The sequence below is a fragment of the Aotus nancymaae genome, unplaced genomic scaffold (genome assembly GCF_030222135.1).
Source record: "Aotus nancymaae isolate 86718 unplaced genomic scaffold, 86718_ANA_hifiasm-v0.15.2.pri h1tg000108l, whole genome shotgun sequence".
NCBI lineage: Eukaryota > Metazoa > Chordata > Mammalia > Primates > Aotidae > Aotus > Aotus nancymaae.
Window position 1 is genome coordinate 3,027,352 of NW_026988523.1, and position 16,538 is coordinate 3,043,889.

Below are 16,538 nucleotides of genomic sequence, written 5' to 3' on the forward strand. Positions count from 1 at the left end.
CCTATGTCAATGGCAGGAAGGTCGTTCCCTTCTTCACCTTTATCCTGTAGATTGATATTCTTAACCCCAACTTTCACCCTTTTCCTCTTTTTCCCTCGATTTTCAGTTTGCTTCTTGCTTCTCTTGACACAACAGACTTTCCAGCTAGTACTTGGAGAGGAAAATTAAACAGAGACACTTGGACAGGAGTAAGATGAGGAAAGCCTAAGCAACAGTGTAGTCTTAATAGTGACAAGGGGGAGTATGGGGTCCACCTAGCCAGGGTGGCTGTTTGTTTGTACATAAAGTGTATTAGTTCAGTTTATATAAACCGCTTATAGATGGAAATCAGAAAATTTACATTCTCTTAACTGTCCAAGAAAATTCTCATATTTTTGCTCATTCAAATTTGGGACTGATAAATGTGACCAGTTCTGCTTACTGTCCATTGCCTGAAATGGAGCTTTGAGGTGGACTGTGTAAGTTCTCCAGTCTTAACTCTAAATTCTGATCAGCAATGCCCTCTGCTGTTCACTATTAATATTTATTTTCTAATCAAAGTATTGAAGTTTTCCAAGCAGTTTTCACTTTGTGGCTTATTCCGTTTAGGCTGCTATAACAAAATCCCTTAAACTGAGTAAGGGATTATAAATATTAGAAATTTATTTGTCACAGTCCTGGAAGCTGGGAAGCCCAAGATCAAGGCACCAGCAGATACGGTGTCTGGTGAGGGTGTGTTCTCTGCTTCAAAGATAGCCCTTTGCTGCTGCATCCTCACTTAGTGGAAGGGGCAAGACAGCTCCCTTCAACCTCTTTTATAAGAGCACTTAACCTCTTTCATGAGGGCAGAGCCTTCATGACTTAATCACTTCCCAAAAGTCCCCACCTCTTAATAGTATCACATTGGGTATTAAGTTTTAACATCTGAATTGTAGGCACACCAGTCTTCAAGCCATAACATCTCACTTAAATGTTATGTTTGTTTATCTCAAAATAAAGCCAGTAGATTTAATTAATATTATACTATTTACAGAAGCGTGTGATGTACCATTCCTTGTATTAGTTTCCTGGGGTTGCCATAACAAGTTAACCACAAACTAGGTGGCTTAAAACAATAGAGTTTTATTCTCTCACATTTCTAGAGGCAAAAGTTTACAGTGTGTCGTCAATTGGGCGTGTTTTCTGGAAGGCTTCAGGGGATAGTATGTTTCATATGTTTCTCTTAGCTTCTGGGTGTCACTGGCAATCCTTAGCATACTTTGGCTTGTAGCTGTATCACTCCACATGCGGTTCTCTTTCTGTGTCTTCACATTATCTTTTTATAAGAACACCAATGATAGTGATTAAGGGCATACCTTCCTCTAGTATGACCTCATCTTAATTAATTATGTCTTCAATAACCTTATTTCCAAATAAGGCCACATTCTGAAGTATTGGGAGATAGAACTTAAAGCTTTCTTGGAGGGACACAATTCAACCCATAACAGCTCCTAAAATTGATATTTGTTCTCAATTAAGTCTTCTTGAAATTGGTTTCAAGAAGAGAATATTCTATTAGAGTTTTTAATGTATATTAACATATAGTTCTTTTGCCCTCAGTTACTTAGTTTTCTATAAACATAGGGAAATTTATTTGTATGGCCCTTGGAAATAATTTAATTTCCACTGTAATTCCTACTTACGTTTATATAATGTTTTTAGAAATTTGTATTATTCAGAAAATAAACATATACTATTTTATCTGTTGCCTACACTTAGATTTTGTTGCCTGCTATGTTTAAATTTTATCGCCTGCTACATTTAAATTTTATCAGTATTTTAATTGTTTTATTAAAGAAAGAAAGAATGTACCTGTATTCTCAGCACTTTGGAGAGGCCAAAGCAGAAGGATTGCTTGAGCCCAGGAGTTTGAGACCAGCCTGGGTAACACAGGGAGACCCTCATTTCTAGAAAAAATAAAAAATTATCCAGGCCTTGTGGCACAGTCCTGTAGTTCTAGTTACTTAGGAGACTGGGGAGGGAGGATGCCTTGAGCCCAGGAGGTTGAGGTTGCAGTGAGCCATGATTGGGCCACTGTACTCCAGCCTGGACAACAGAGTGAGACCCTGTCTTGATCAATCGATAGGTAGGTAGGTAGGTAGGTAGGTAGGTAGGTAGATAGATAGATAGATAGATAGATCAGAGTGAGACCCTGTCTCAATCAATCAACAGATCAGAGCAAGGTCCTGTCTCTATCAGTCGATAGATAGATAGATAGAAAGGTGCTCATGTTTTGAAGTATTGAAATATGACCTTCCTTGTTTATATTACCCACACCTCCTTTGTTGGCATTGAGACGCAAACTTTGTTTTTGTTTTTCATTTTGGGCTCTGGGGTACATGTGTACATCCTGCATCCAGCAGGATTGTCACATAGGTACATACATGCCATGGTGGTTTGTTGTTTCTATTCCCCCCATTGCCTACATCAGGCATTTCTCCCAGTGTTATCCTTCCCCATCCTCCCCGACACCCCACCTAGCCCAGTGAGTGTTGTTCTCTTCCCTGTGCCCAAGTGATCACATTGTTCATCACCCGCCTATGAGTGAAAACATGTGGTGTTTGGTTTTCTCTTCTTGTATCAGTTTGCTGAGAATTATGGTTTCTAGATTCATTCATGTCTCTACAAAGAACACGAACTTGTCATTTTTTATGGCTGCGTAGTATTCCATGGTGTACATGTGCCACATTGTCTTTGTCTAGTCTATCATTGATGGGCATTTGGGTTGGTTCCAGGTCTTTGCTATCGTAAACAGCGCTACAATGAACATACGTGTGCATGTGTCTTCCTAGTAGAATGATTTATAATCCTTTGGTTATATACCCAGTAATGAGATTGCTGGGTCAAATGGAATTTCTATTTTTAGATACTTGAGGAATCGCCATACTGTCTTCCATAATGGGTGAACTAATTTACACTCCCACCAACAGTGTAAAAGTGTTCCTATTTCTCCACATCCTCTCCGGCATCTGTTGTCTCCATATTTTTTAATGATCGCCATTCTAACTGGTATGAGATGGTATGTCAGTGTGGTTTTGATTTGCATTTCTCTAATGACCAATGATGATGAGCATTGTTTCATATATTTGTTGACATCATATATGTCTTCTTTTGAAAAGTGTCTGTTTATATCCTTTGCCCACTTTTGAATGAGTTTGTTTGTTTTTTTCTTGTAAATCTGATTCAGTTCTTTGTGGATTCTGGATATTAGCCCTTTGTCAGATAGGTAGATTGCAAATATTTTTTCCCATTCTGTTGGTTGCCAGTTCACTCTAATGATTGTTTCTTTCGCTGTGCAGAAGCTCTTAAGTTTGATTAGAACCATTTGTCTATTTTGGCTTTTGTTGTTGCTTTTGGTGTTTTAGTCATGAATTCCTTGCCTGTGCCTATGTCCTGAATGGTGTTGCCTAGGTTTTCTTTCAGAGTTTTTATGGTGTTAGTTCTTATGTTGAAATCTTTAATCCATCTGGAGTTAATTTTTGTATAAGGTGTAAGGAAGGGGTCCAGTTTCAGCTTCCTGCATATGGCTAGCCAGTTTTCCCAACACCATTTATTAAACAGGGAATCCTTTCCCCATTGCTTGCTTTTGTCTGGTTTGTCAAAGATCAGATGGTTGTAGATGTGTGGTGTTGCTTCTGAGGCATCTGTTCTGTTCCATTGGTCTATATCTCTTTTGGTACCAGTACCATGCTGTTTTGATTCCTGTAGCCTTGTAGTATAGTTTGAAGTCAGGTAGCTTGAAGTCAGTCCAGCTTTGTTCTTTTTGCTTAGGATTGTCTTGGCTATGTGGACTCTCTTTTGGTTCCATATGAACTTTAAAGTGGTTTTTTCCAGTTCTGTGAAGAAGGTGAATGGTAGCTTGATGGGGATAGCATTGAATCTATAAATTATGTTGGACAGTATGGCCATTTTCACAATATTGATTCTTCCTAACCATGAGCATGGAATGTTTTTCCATCTGTTTATGTCCTCTCTTATTTCCTTGAGCAGTGGTTTGTAGTTCTCCTTGAAGCAATCTTTTACATTCTTTGTTAGTTGTATTCCTAGGTGTTTTATTCTCTTTGTAGCAGTTGTAAATGAGAGTTCACTCATGATTTGGCTCTCCGTTTGTCTGTTGTTGGTGTATAGGAATGTTTGTGATTTCTGCACATTGATTTTGTATCCTGAGACTTTGCTGAAATTGCTTATCAGCTTAAGGAGGTTTTGGGCTGAGACAATGGGGTCTTCTAAATATACAATCATATGGTCTGCAAATAGAGACAGTTTGACTTCTTCTTTTCCTAATTGAATGCTCTTTATTTCTTTTTCCTGCCGATTGCTCTGGCTAGAAATTCCAATACTATACTGAATAGGAGTGGTGAGAGAGGGCATCCTTGTCTAGTGCCGGATTTCAAAGGGAATGCTTCTAGTTTTTGCCTGTTCAATATGATATTGGCTATGGGTTTGTTGTAAATAGCTTTTATTATTTTGAGATAACGTTCCATTGATACCTAGTTTATCGAGAGTTTTTAGCATAAAGGGCTGTTGAATTTTGTCGAAGACCTTCTCTGCATCTATTGAGATAATTATGTGGTTTTTGGTCTTTGGTTCTGTTTATGTTGTGGATACATTTATAGACTTGCATCTGTTGAACCAGCCTTGCATCCCCAGGATGGAGCCTACTTCATCATGATGGATAAGCTTTTTGATGTTCTGTTGCAATCCGTTTGCCAGTAGTTTGTTGAAGATTTTTGCATCTATGTTCATCATGGATATTGGCCTGAAGTTTTCTTTTTTTGTTGAGTCTCTGCCAGGTTTTGGTATCAGGATGACATTGGTCTCATAAAATGATTTGGGAAGGATTCCCTCTTTTTTTATTGTTTGGTATACTTTCAGAAGGAATGGTACCAGCTCCTCTTTGTACATCTGGTAGAATTGAGCTGTGAACCTGTCTGGACCTGGACTTTTTTTGGTTGGTAGGCTATTAATTGCTGCCTCAACTTCAGCCCTTGTTATTCATCTATTCAGGGTTTCAACATCATCCTGGCTTAGTCTTGGGGTGTGCAAGTGTCCAGGAATTTATCTATTTCTTCCAGATTTACTGGTTTATGTGCATAGAGTTGTTTATAGTAATAATCTCTGATGGTGGTTTGTATTTCCAAGGAATTGGTGGTGATATCCCCTTTATTTTTTATTGGCATCTATTTGATTATTCTCTCTTTTGTTTTTATTAGTCTAGCTAGCAGTCTATTTTGTTGATCTTTTGGAAAAACCAGCTCCTGGATTTATTGATATTTTTTTGAAGGTTTTTTTGTGTCTCTGTCTCCTTCAGTTCTGCTCTGATCTTAGTTATTTCTTGTCTTCTGCTTGCTTTTGAGTTTTTTCATCTTGCTCCTCTAACTCTTTGAATTTTGATGATAGGGTGTCAATTTTAGTTCTTTCCTTGTTTCTCATGTGGGCGTTTATTGCTATAAATTTCCCTGTAGACACTGGTTTAAATGTGTCCCATAGATTCTGGTACATTGTATCTTTGTTCTTGTTGGTTTTGAAGAACATTTTTATTTCTGCCTTCATTTCATTGTTTATCCATTCATTAATCAGGAGCAAGTTGTTCAGTCGTTATTCAGCAGCAAGTTGTTCCATGTGATTGTGCAGTTTTGAGTGCTTTTCTTAATCCTGAGTTCTAATTTGATTACACTGTGGTCTGAGAGACTGTATGATTTCTGTTTTTTGCAGTTGCTGAGGAGTGATTTACTTCCAATTATGTGGTCAATTTTAGAGTAAGTGTGATGTGGTACTGAGAAGAATGTGTATTTTGTGATTTTGGGGTGGAGTGTTCTATAAATGCTATTAGGTCCACTTGGTCTAGATCTGAGTTCAAGTCCTGGATATCCTTGTTGATTTTTTGTGTCCTTGATCTGTCCAATATTGTCAGTGGAGTGTTAAAGTCTCCTACTATTATTGTGTGCGAGTCTAAGTCTTTGTAAGTCATTAAGAACTTGCTTTATGTATCTGGGTGCTCCTGCATTGGGTGCACATATATTTAGGATAGTTAGTTCTTCTTGTTGCATTGATCCCTTTACCATTATGTAATGCCCTTCTTAGTCTCTTTTGATCTTTGTTGGTTTAAAGTCCGTTTTATCAGAGACTAGGCTTGCTACCCCAGCTTTTTTTTGTTCTCCATTTGCTTGATAAATCTTCCTCCATCCGTTTATTTTGAGTCTATGTGAGTTTTTGCACGCAAGATGGGTCTCCTGAATACAGCACACCAATGGGTTTTGACTTTCTATCCAGTTTGCCAGTCTGTGTCTTTTGATTGGGGCATTTAGCCCATTTACGTTCAACGTTAATATTGTTATGTTTGAATTTGATCCTGCCATTTTGTTACTGGCTGATTGTTTTCCCTGTCAGTTGACACAGTTTCTTCATTGTGTCATTGTTCTTTACAATTTGGTATGTTTTTGCAGTGGCTGGTACTGATTGTTCCTTTCTATGTTTAGCACTTCTTTCAGGAGCTCTTGTAAGGCAGGCCTGGTGGTGACAAAATCTCTTAGCAATTGTTTGTTTTTAAAGGATTTTATTTCTCCTTCACTTATGAAGCTTAGTTTGACTGGATATGAAATTCTGGGTTGACAGTTCTTTTCTTTAAGGATGTTGAATATTGGCCACCACTCCCTTCTGACTTGTAGGGTTTCTGCTGAGAGATCCACTGTGAGTCTGATGGTTTTTCCTTTGTGGGTGACTCTACCTTTCTCTCTGGCTGCCCTTAGGATTTTTTCCTTCATTTCAACCCGGGTGAATCTGAATTATGTGCCTTGGGGTTGCTCTTGAGTAGTATGTTTGTGGTGTTCTCTGTATTTCCTCGATTTTAATGTTGGCCTACCTCATTAGGTTGGGGAAGTTCTCTTGGATAATATCCTGAAGAGTGTTTTCCAACTTGGATTCATTCTCCCTGTCACATTCAGGTCTGCTGATCAAGTGTATAGGTATTTTCACATAATCCCATAGTTCTTGGAGGCTTTGTTCGCTTCTTTTTCACTCTTTTTTCTCTAATCTTGCCTTCTCGTTTTATTTCATTGAGTTGATTTTCAATCTCTGATATCCTTTCTTCTGCTTGATTGATTCTGCTGTTAAAACTTGTGTATGCCTCGCAAAGTTCTTGTGCTGTGTTTTTCAGTTCCATCAAGTCATTTATGTTCTTCTCTAAGCTGGTTATTCTAGTTAGCATTTCATCTAACCTTTTTTCAAGGTTCTTAGTTTCTTTGCGTTGGGTTAGAAAATGGTCTTTTAACTCAGAGAAGTTTGTTATTACCCACGTTCTGAAGCCTGCTTCTTCTGTCAGTTCATCAAAATCATTTTCTGTCATTTTGTTCCCTTGATGGTGAGGAGTTGTGATCCGTGAGAGGGGAAGAGGTGTTTTGGTCTATGATGGTTTCATCCTTTTTGTGCTAGTTTCTTCCCATCTTTGCGGATTTATCTTCCTTTGATCTTTGGTGATTTCGGGAGGACTCTCTGAGTGGGCATCTTTTCTGTTGCAGTTGGAGCTATATCTTTTTTGGCCTGTAGAGGTGCTGCTGGGCTGCCTCCGATTCAGTCAGGTTGCTGGGTGGGTGGTCTTCCCCTGGAGTTTGTTTGCAGGTGAGATTAGCCCCACCTTCCCAATGGCCTCTCTCCTTCCCCGAGCTCGATCTTCCCAGTTGGGATCAAACTGGTGTACTCGCTGCCAAGCTCTCTAGCGTGTGGGGATCAGTTTGAGTTTTGTGGGGATGGGGCCTGCCAGGCCTTATGCCCTGTTTCCCTTCTTTCAACTCTGCCTCTTTCTGTGGGACGGGTTGTTCCATCATGCTGGCATTAGTCCAAACTTCCACCCAGGTCCTTGCCGACAACTTGTAGTACCTGGCGGGAGCTGTTGCTCAGATTTGCATCAACAACCCGGTGCCCCTCAGTCTGGCAGGGCTCTCATGGACCATGGGTTGCCGGAGGGATGAGGTAAGCACAGGATTCGAATCAGAGCACCGAAGGGGTGAAGTTCCCGACCCTCCAAGCCAGCTGCATGTTCCAGGTGGGGATGTGCCCCATCCTGTCTCAATTTGCCCTCCCTGGGCAGCTCTTGCCCTGCTTTGGCTCCTTCCCTGGGCTGTTTTTAGAGTCTTACCAGTCCCACCAAATGAACCCGGCAGCTTGCTTGGAATGGTGAAGTCCTCTAGCCCTCAGTGTCTCATTCATTAGGAGCTGCATTCCAGTGTTGCCTCCTCTCAGCCATCTTCGTGTGCCTCCCCACAAACTTTGTTTTAAACAGTTGAGTAAATTGAAGATGAGACTGTTAATTTATTTGTGTTTACTTGCTTTTTGAAAATGTAAAAATAAAACTCTAGGTTTAATTAGTAGTATTCTTTTTAGTAATGAAGTAAAGCTAGAGCCTTCGAACAAATATAATTTCCTCTTGAATGAGAGAGAAAATTTAAAGTAAGCAAACAAAAAAGTTATGTGTCACCACTCATTCATTCATTTAACAAGTATTTCCAGAGTGCTTATTCTGTGCCAGGAAATGTAGTAGGTGCCCTCAACAATTTAGAGTCTAGCTTGAGACACAAACAAGCAGGCAGTTATAGAATGGTATGGTCTTTGGAGGACTGCGTATTGGGGTGGCTCATGGGAATACAAGGTAGGTACCCAGTGATGAAGTCGGGAAAGGTTTCTTATGGTGATAAGACATCTATGCTGAATAAAATGTATTATAAGGTCAGTGTAGGCTAGTCTTTAAACTTTGTGCTTCTAAATTTGCATAGCACTGTATTATAGAGTTCATGTTAAAAATGATTGAAGAGGCTTTATGTGGTGGCTCATGCCTGTAATCTCAGCACTTTGGGAGGCTGAGGTGAGCAGATAGCTTGAGCTAGGAGTTTGAGACCAGCCTGGCCAACATGGTGAAACCCCATCTCTACTTAAAATACAAAAATTAGCTAGGAGTGATGGTGCATACCTATAATCCCAGCTGTATTCGGGAGGCTGAGACAGGAGAATCACTTGAACCCAGAAGGTAGAGGTTGTAGTAAGCCGAGATCGCGCCACTGTATTCCAGCCTGGGTGACAGAGCAAGACTCTGTCTCAAAAATTAAAAACAAAAAAACAAAAACCCTAAAGTGATCCAAGAAAGGTGAATTTTCATCTACCCTATTTCTGTTGAGGAAAATTGACTATTTTCAAATATTTTTAATAAAGGTCAAAATGAGGGATCCTTTTCTATTAGCAAACCATCCATCTGTTTTGATTGGGCTTAGTTAAGATTTTGTTATATTGGAAAAGAAATCAATCATAGCCAATTAACATATAAGTTAAGATATGTTATTTTCATATGTAATAATTCTCAAAGACAGCAATTTATTTGACTTAATTTTATGGCACTATTTAAAGCTGTTTGGATTGTAGTATGTATTATAAACTTGGGTGATGGAACAACCAGTATTTATTGAGCTAAGTTGCTTGTCAGATACTGTTTACATCTCACAATAATACTGTATTAGCCTCATTGTAGATGAGAAAACTGGGCCACGGAAAAGGTTTAATAACTTTCCCCAGATCATATAGTAGTTGTAGTAGGACCAGTATTTAAATCCAGGCAGATTAATCTATAGCCCTCCCTGCATACTACTGGCATTACCCACTGTTTTATCAATTTACAAATGTAATACATAATCAGAAAACTCACACATATTACACAAGTATCTAACATGGAAAGTGAAATTACATTTTTATCTACTAGAAGGAGTCACAGGAAAGGTTTTGATTTATTTTGGGGGTGGGAGAAAACATTAACATTTAACACATTTAAAAATAATGATAGGATTATGTTAACATTAGAGTCAAACAGACAAGTCAAACAAACAAAGTCAAGTCTCTGAAAACAAAATGTTTTATTTGGGAAGAAGTAATTGCAATTTGGAGCATTGATGCAGACCAATTGTTCGGTATGTCCAAAGAACAAACAGAAGGTTAGAGGTCTTATAAAAAGAAGATATACTACATATGGCTCTTCAAGAAATTCCATTGGTATTAGATTTGGTGAGCTGTCAAGCTCTGATTGTTGAGTGATGGCAATGGGTAACACTGGTCTTAGAGTTGCACGAGGTTCTTTCATTAGCCCTGAGATAAAACTGGTTTTCGTTTATAGCAGGCAGTTTCAGCAGCCAGGCTTATAGAGAATTATATCTTGGAAGAAATGTTTTGTACCCTGAGTGCTTTTCCCCCAGGCCTGTTGACTCTGTTTTAGTTGAGTATGACAAGAATGACCCAATTTGTGTAATTTTTACATTTTACAAATTGTTTACACCTTGATTTTTTTACTTAACAGTTTATTCTTAGGGCTTTCTGTGTCCCTGAAGGTATGTGTGCCTGATTCTTTTTAATAGCTATATGGTATTACAGTTTATTATTATATTATAAATTTACAGTTGACCCTTGAACAGTGCAGGTCTGAAATGCACAGATCAACTTACACAGATTTTTTTTCCATTTATCATTTACTACCATAAAATAACACAAATCTATTATCAAAAGTTAAAATTTATCAAAACTTAGCGCACAGAGACCATACATGGTACCATTCAGTTGAGAGAAATGTAAACAAATGTAAAGATGCAGTGTTAAATCATAACTGCATAAAATTAACTATGTTACATGTTGTAGTATTATTCGGTTGGTGCAAAAGTAATTGCAGTTTTTGCATTTTCAAAATACACAGTAAAATACAATAATTTCATAGCCATTTCCTGTTGCTTTTACTGTGAACTCAGGTGTTGCAAGGCCTTGTGATACTAACCATCCCTACATGAACAATTTGTCTCTCCAGTAAGTAAATTGTATTTCTCAGTAAAAAGTGATCTCTCGAGGTGCCTCCATATTTTTTCATCATCTTTAATGCAATACAGTAAACCCATAAAAAATGCTGGAAGTGCTTCCAAGAATTCCTTGATATATATTGTAAATTGAGATCTGCAACTGCAATTACCTGTCATTTCAGACAGATGATTCATCTTGTAAATAGACAGTGTTAATACATATAACATACAAAATATACTAATCAGCTGTTTTTATTGGTTAGGCTTCTGTCAGCAGTAGGCTATTAGTAGTTAAGTTTTTGGAGACTCAAATGTTATGCTTGGATTTTAGACCACACGGGGGTTGGCACCCCAGCCCCCATGTTGTTCAGAGGTCAACTGTATTTTGCTGTTCGCCATATGATGCACACTTGGTTCATTTCAGTTTTCGCTATATAAAAGTTTTTTTTTTTTGTAAAGTGAAAGCAAGTTTATTAAGAAAGTAAAGGAATAAAGAATGACTACTCCATAGGCCAAGCAACCCCAAAGGCTCCTATTGGCCACCTTTTTGGCCATTTCTTGATTATATGCTAAACAAGGGGTAGATTATTTCCTTTCTGGGAAAGGGGTGGGCAATTCCCAGAACTAAGGGTTCTTCCCCTTTGTAGACCATACAGGGTAACTTCCTGATGTTGCCATGGTATTTGTAAACTGTCATGGAGCTGGTGGGAGTGTCTTTTATCATGCTAATGAATTATAATTAGTGTGTATAATGAGCAGTGAGGACAACCAGAAGTCACTTTTGCCACCATCTTGGTTTTGGTGCATTTTGGCCAGCTTCTCTACTGCATGCTGTTTTATCAGCAAGGTCTTTGTGACCTGTGTCTTGTGCTGACCTCCCATCTCATCCTGTGACTTAAAATGCCTAACCTCCTGGGAATGGAGCCCAGTAGGTCTAGGCCTCATTTTACCCAGCCCCTTTTCAAGATGGAGTCTTCTGGTTAAAACACCTCTGACATATTTTCCCTCTCCTTTTTATAAAGGAATCCTTAATCCTAAGGTTGTAGAGGGTCAAAGACATCTGTAACTTTTTCAGGCTGAATAGGGGTGATGATATTCCTGCCTATTAGGATCTTTTATATTTGGGGTAGAGAGGAAATCAGTCAAAATGTAGAGAAAAGATCAGTCAGAAAGTGTCAGTATGATGAGGGCCATTCATAACTCTCAGTTCTAAAAAAAGATGATATCTGGAAGATTAATAAGGTCACTTTAATACATTCAGTAAGCTTATCTTGTATTCCTACAGAGAGTACAAAGCAGTATATTCCATAACAGTAAAACAAAATAAGTAAAATTATCCCCAGTAAACTAAATAAGAAGGCTTTCCATGAACTGGGCAACTGCTGGAAACCAAGCTGATTCCAATATGGGCCCAGAATTAGAATACTGATCCAGATTTTCACATTACTATCCCTCTTGTTTCTTCTGAGCAGCAACCAGAGATCACTGGTTGGTTGACAGGAATAAGCAGGGTTAGTCTAAATTGCAGAAAAAACTCAAAAATGACTGATGAGAAAAACACTCAAAAACATCTAGTAACAGGTGTACCATAGTTTCTGAAACATATTTTATTTCTCTCCAGTCTCCCATTTTTACTGAAGACAAATCATGGTAAGACTGATTTGCTTTTTTATTCTTGGCATGATTATCTGTATAAAGTACAGCAAGAATAATTATTTTCCACTTGGGATTTTTAAAATTGGCTTTGATGGAACTCTGTTTCATAAGGAAACTCTGATAAAGACTTTTTAAACTATGAATTGGATACGTTACTCTCCTCTTGAGGTCACAAGATAATTTGGAGCTTCTAGGCCTGTCAGAAAGTGACATTCTTTACTTACCACAGGTCAGGAACCCTGTACAGGGCCTGCATAAACAAGGTATGAGGCAAGTTTTCACAAGGGGCTTTTATTGGCTTTATAAGTCAAATTTGATTCCTTAAAGGAAAGCACACTATTCCAGCCAAAGCCTTTGTAAAATAACCAGTTTCTCCAGTTGCGCCCATTTGTATTGCACTTATTCAAATAATTATATTGCTATAAGTTAAGAATATTCACAAACAGGTTCCAAATTCTGGAGAAATCAGAAATACGCTTCAAATTTTATTCACAGGGATATACTTTACACAATTGTTAAAAGCTGTAAACAGCTCAAAAGAAGTTTTCTTGTCTCTGAAAAGTAAAACAAAGGATCAGCAACATTTTAAGCAAAAAGTCAAAAAGATTACTTGTCTTCTATTAGTTCAGTCCATGTAGTTAATGCCTATCCTATTTGATACCCACTAACATTCCAGTTCTTCATGAGAGCCCTGAAAATTTCTTTCCTCTATTTTAATGTCACAATAGCCAAAGTTTCAGAAACCTGCATTCAAAAGCACCTGTCAATGTCTTATAGCTGATAAAAAATCACCTTTTAAAGAGGATTAAAACAAGACTATATTTGTCTGAGAATGACAAAATGCCTTAGGGTAGCCTGTGTTAAAGCCATAATTGACTGGGGATTTTGGTTACTTCTGTGGCATATAACAATTTTATATAGCAATCATAATGTACTCTAAGTCGTATCAGAATTATAGTTGTTTCCCATAATTTGGAACACATACCAATAACATATTTGTACAAATATAGCCCAAAGAAAGCCAAACATCATTTTATATTTGACAATGCTTCCTGTATGATTTTTATATCTAAAAACCCAAGTTTCACCGTTGCACTAGTGTCCTATTAATGTTAACCCCAATGCTTAATGAAACTGTATAGACAAATCTATCCAGTCTTAATCACTATAACCATAAGGTAAGATTCTGATAAACCATTTACAACTCTTTATAATTTTTGTGAAAGAGTAGATTATTGCTGTCAGGAAACCCTGTTGTGAATTTTTTCTAGTGTTCAATTTATGGAAAAACTGAATAATACCCCTTTAACTTTAGCCAATATGTTCACACACAGAATTTTTTTTTTACAAGATTAATTTTCCACAGTTATTGTACAGCTTGCTCAAATGCATTATCTTAACTTAAAACAATCCATTAACCTTTTAATTTAGGTCAAAAATCCACATACTCATGCTTTCTTATAATCTTTTACCAAAAACACATTTCACTTTCCTTATACACCTTTGCTGTAAAATTGTTTCTTCAGTAGTCTTCAATTACCTGGTACAGTGTTAACTCTTAACAACTTTTACTTTTGGGCGAAAACCTTGGTAAGTAAGGAATTTTAATTACATCCTAGGGTGTGGAGCCTAGGACACCAAACAGAAGTGCAGACAGGTCTGACTCTTTATCACATAGCTAGGGGGTATGGCTAACACCACATGTCCCTAGGCCTTACCTAGAATCTGCTCCAAAGTAAACAGTTTTTAAAAGTCAGAGAAGCAGTTTCTGACCTTAAAGCGTTTAGCAAATATTTTGAAGATATTTTAATTTTACCAGTAATCTTTAAAACTGTATTTCCCAGCGATTACTTAAGTCATGTGAACTAAAAGGCATTCCACTTTTTACTTTTCTGACAAAATATTTGATTTAAGTGTTCATTATTTTCAAGCCAGCTATCAAAGCTCTTGTATATTACACAACAGAAGAGATCTGTGTATAAATACACAGAAGAGATCCAGTAGTTGTAAGATTTTTCATTTGCCAGTTTTTTTTTTTTAAGACAGAGTCTTGCACTGTTGCCCATACTGGAGTGCAATGGCATGATCTTAGCTCACTGCACCCTCCACTTCTTGGGTTCAAGTGATTCTCCTGCCTCAGCCTCCGAAGTAGCTGGGATTACAGGCATGAGCCACTACGCCTGGCTAATTTTTGTATTTTTAGTAGAGATAGGGTTTTGCCATGTTGGCTAGGTTGGTCTTGAACTCCTGACCTGAAGTGATCTGCCTGCCTCAGCCTCACAGAGTACTGGGATTACAGACATGAGTCACTGTGCCTGGCTATTTTGCCAGTTTCTATACTGGCTTTAGGGTAGAGCCCTTGGAGGAACAGGGCCAGGAAAGCATGCAGTTTCTACAGCCCAATAAGCAGGCAGAGCTGGAAGGCAAAATAATCCCCAAAAATAAAGTGTCCCATTTGTATACTGGATCCTGGATTCCCAAAAGAGAAACACTGTGGAACAAGACAGTGCAATGATTTTACCATGCATTTCATTGCAAAGCAACCCAAAGCCAATCAGCCCATTCTGTGATCAGCCCATCACTCATGGGAGTCTTATCTATCAGTGGGGGCTGGGGGAAGGGTGGGGATATCCCCATACCTTCTAGGTGGCCAAAAGCATGCTTCTGATCCAAATGTGCCAAGATCCAAGTATACCTCCCATGCTATTATCCGCAAAAGTATATTTCCTACCTAGTTATTACACACCACAATTCTGTGAAGTAATTTCTCATAACTCCCAAAGTAAAAAACATCAGATAATGCAATGCAAAACAGAACAGAGCCTTAGATTTTGAGAGGGATCTATCCACTTATAATTCTTGGGGTTCCATGAGGAAAACAGGTTTTCACCAAAAAGGGATCTGTGGTGCCCCCTCTGTTTTCCAATGGAGTCCCAGGCTATTAGAGATTGAATATCTGCTTTGAATTAAGCTGACTTTAACCACAGCACTTTTCAAAAAGTCCTTTAAATCTCCTATTACTTGACTTTAGCCATGCCAAAGCGCCAATTTTCTGACTTTTGAACATTACCAAAGGTAGCCTTCCAGGTGCTCAGAGAAAGAAAAATTCTAGACAGTTCATGGAGAAGAGAATCAACAAATGGTAAAGGTCACACAGATATCAACCAGAAAGTACTCATTCCCTTTGCCAGAATTGAACCCAGGCTGCCATTGTAAAATGGCAAAGCCTTAGCTGCTGAGCTCCAGCACTAGGCAGTTTCCATTGCTCTTTCCAGAAGGAGCCTGGAGCAGCCAATTTTGAGCTTGCAAAGGCTCAAGATAATTTTTAGAGCTAATTATAAACAGGAACCCCCAAATTCCTGTTCTCTGGATGGTAAAGACAAAGAGGAAGTACTGCCATGTGGTTACAAGGTCAAGCTCCTAAGGACATTTTTCAACATGTGGTCTCTGGACAAGATGAAAGAGTAGACAGTTGACCTGAGTAACAGAAAAGATAAGAAAGGCAAAGGAGTGAAAGGGAGAAAAGCATTGCCTGCGGCAGGGTGGGGAAGGTGAGGAGCTCCGGTAGGCCTGAGATAGACCCGTCCATTGCAGCGACACTGATTCAGAAGTTCAGGCAGCTCTTGTCTGTAGTGAAGGGAACTTTTTCAGCAGTCCCATCAGCTCAAGTTTCCCCTTTTGGGGAGGAAAAAAGCTCCCTGTGTCCCATGATTCTGTACATGTCTAATCCTGTCACTCACAGCCATCAGCAAGAGCGCAAGGCCGAGTAATCCAAAGAGAATAGCAGGTAACATCCTGTAGTGCCAAACCCATTCTTAGTCAAGAGAGACTTTACTGAAGGGGACCTCTAACCCCCTAAGTCTTAGGAAGGACTCTGATTTTCCTAAGTTGGGCCTCAAACCCAAGTTCAGTGAAGCATCCTTTCCTTTTATTAAGAGGGACCTTTAAAGCCAGTCTGTTTGAGGAGAGACTCTAACTCCCTTTAGTTAGGCCTCTACCCCAATCCTCTTCTTCACCTGGGTTCCCTACCACTTACCAAAAGTTGCC

General features: G+C 38.6%; 1 protein-coding gene across 8 annotated transcripts in view; it reads left to right on the forward strand.

Annotated features, from left to right (window-relative positions):
• FIRRM (FIGNL1 interacting regulator of recombination and mitosis) overlaps positions 1-16,538 on the forward strand; it is a 158,587-nt gene that overhangs the window by 76,079 nt on the left and 65,970 nt on the right. The gene's annotated exons all lie outside the window — the stretch shown is intronic.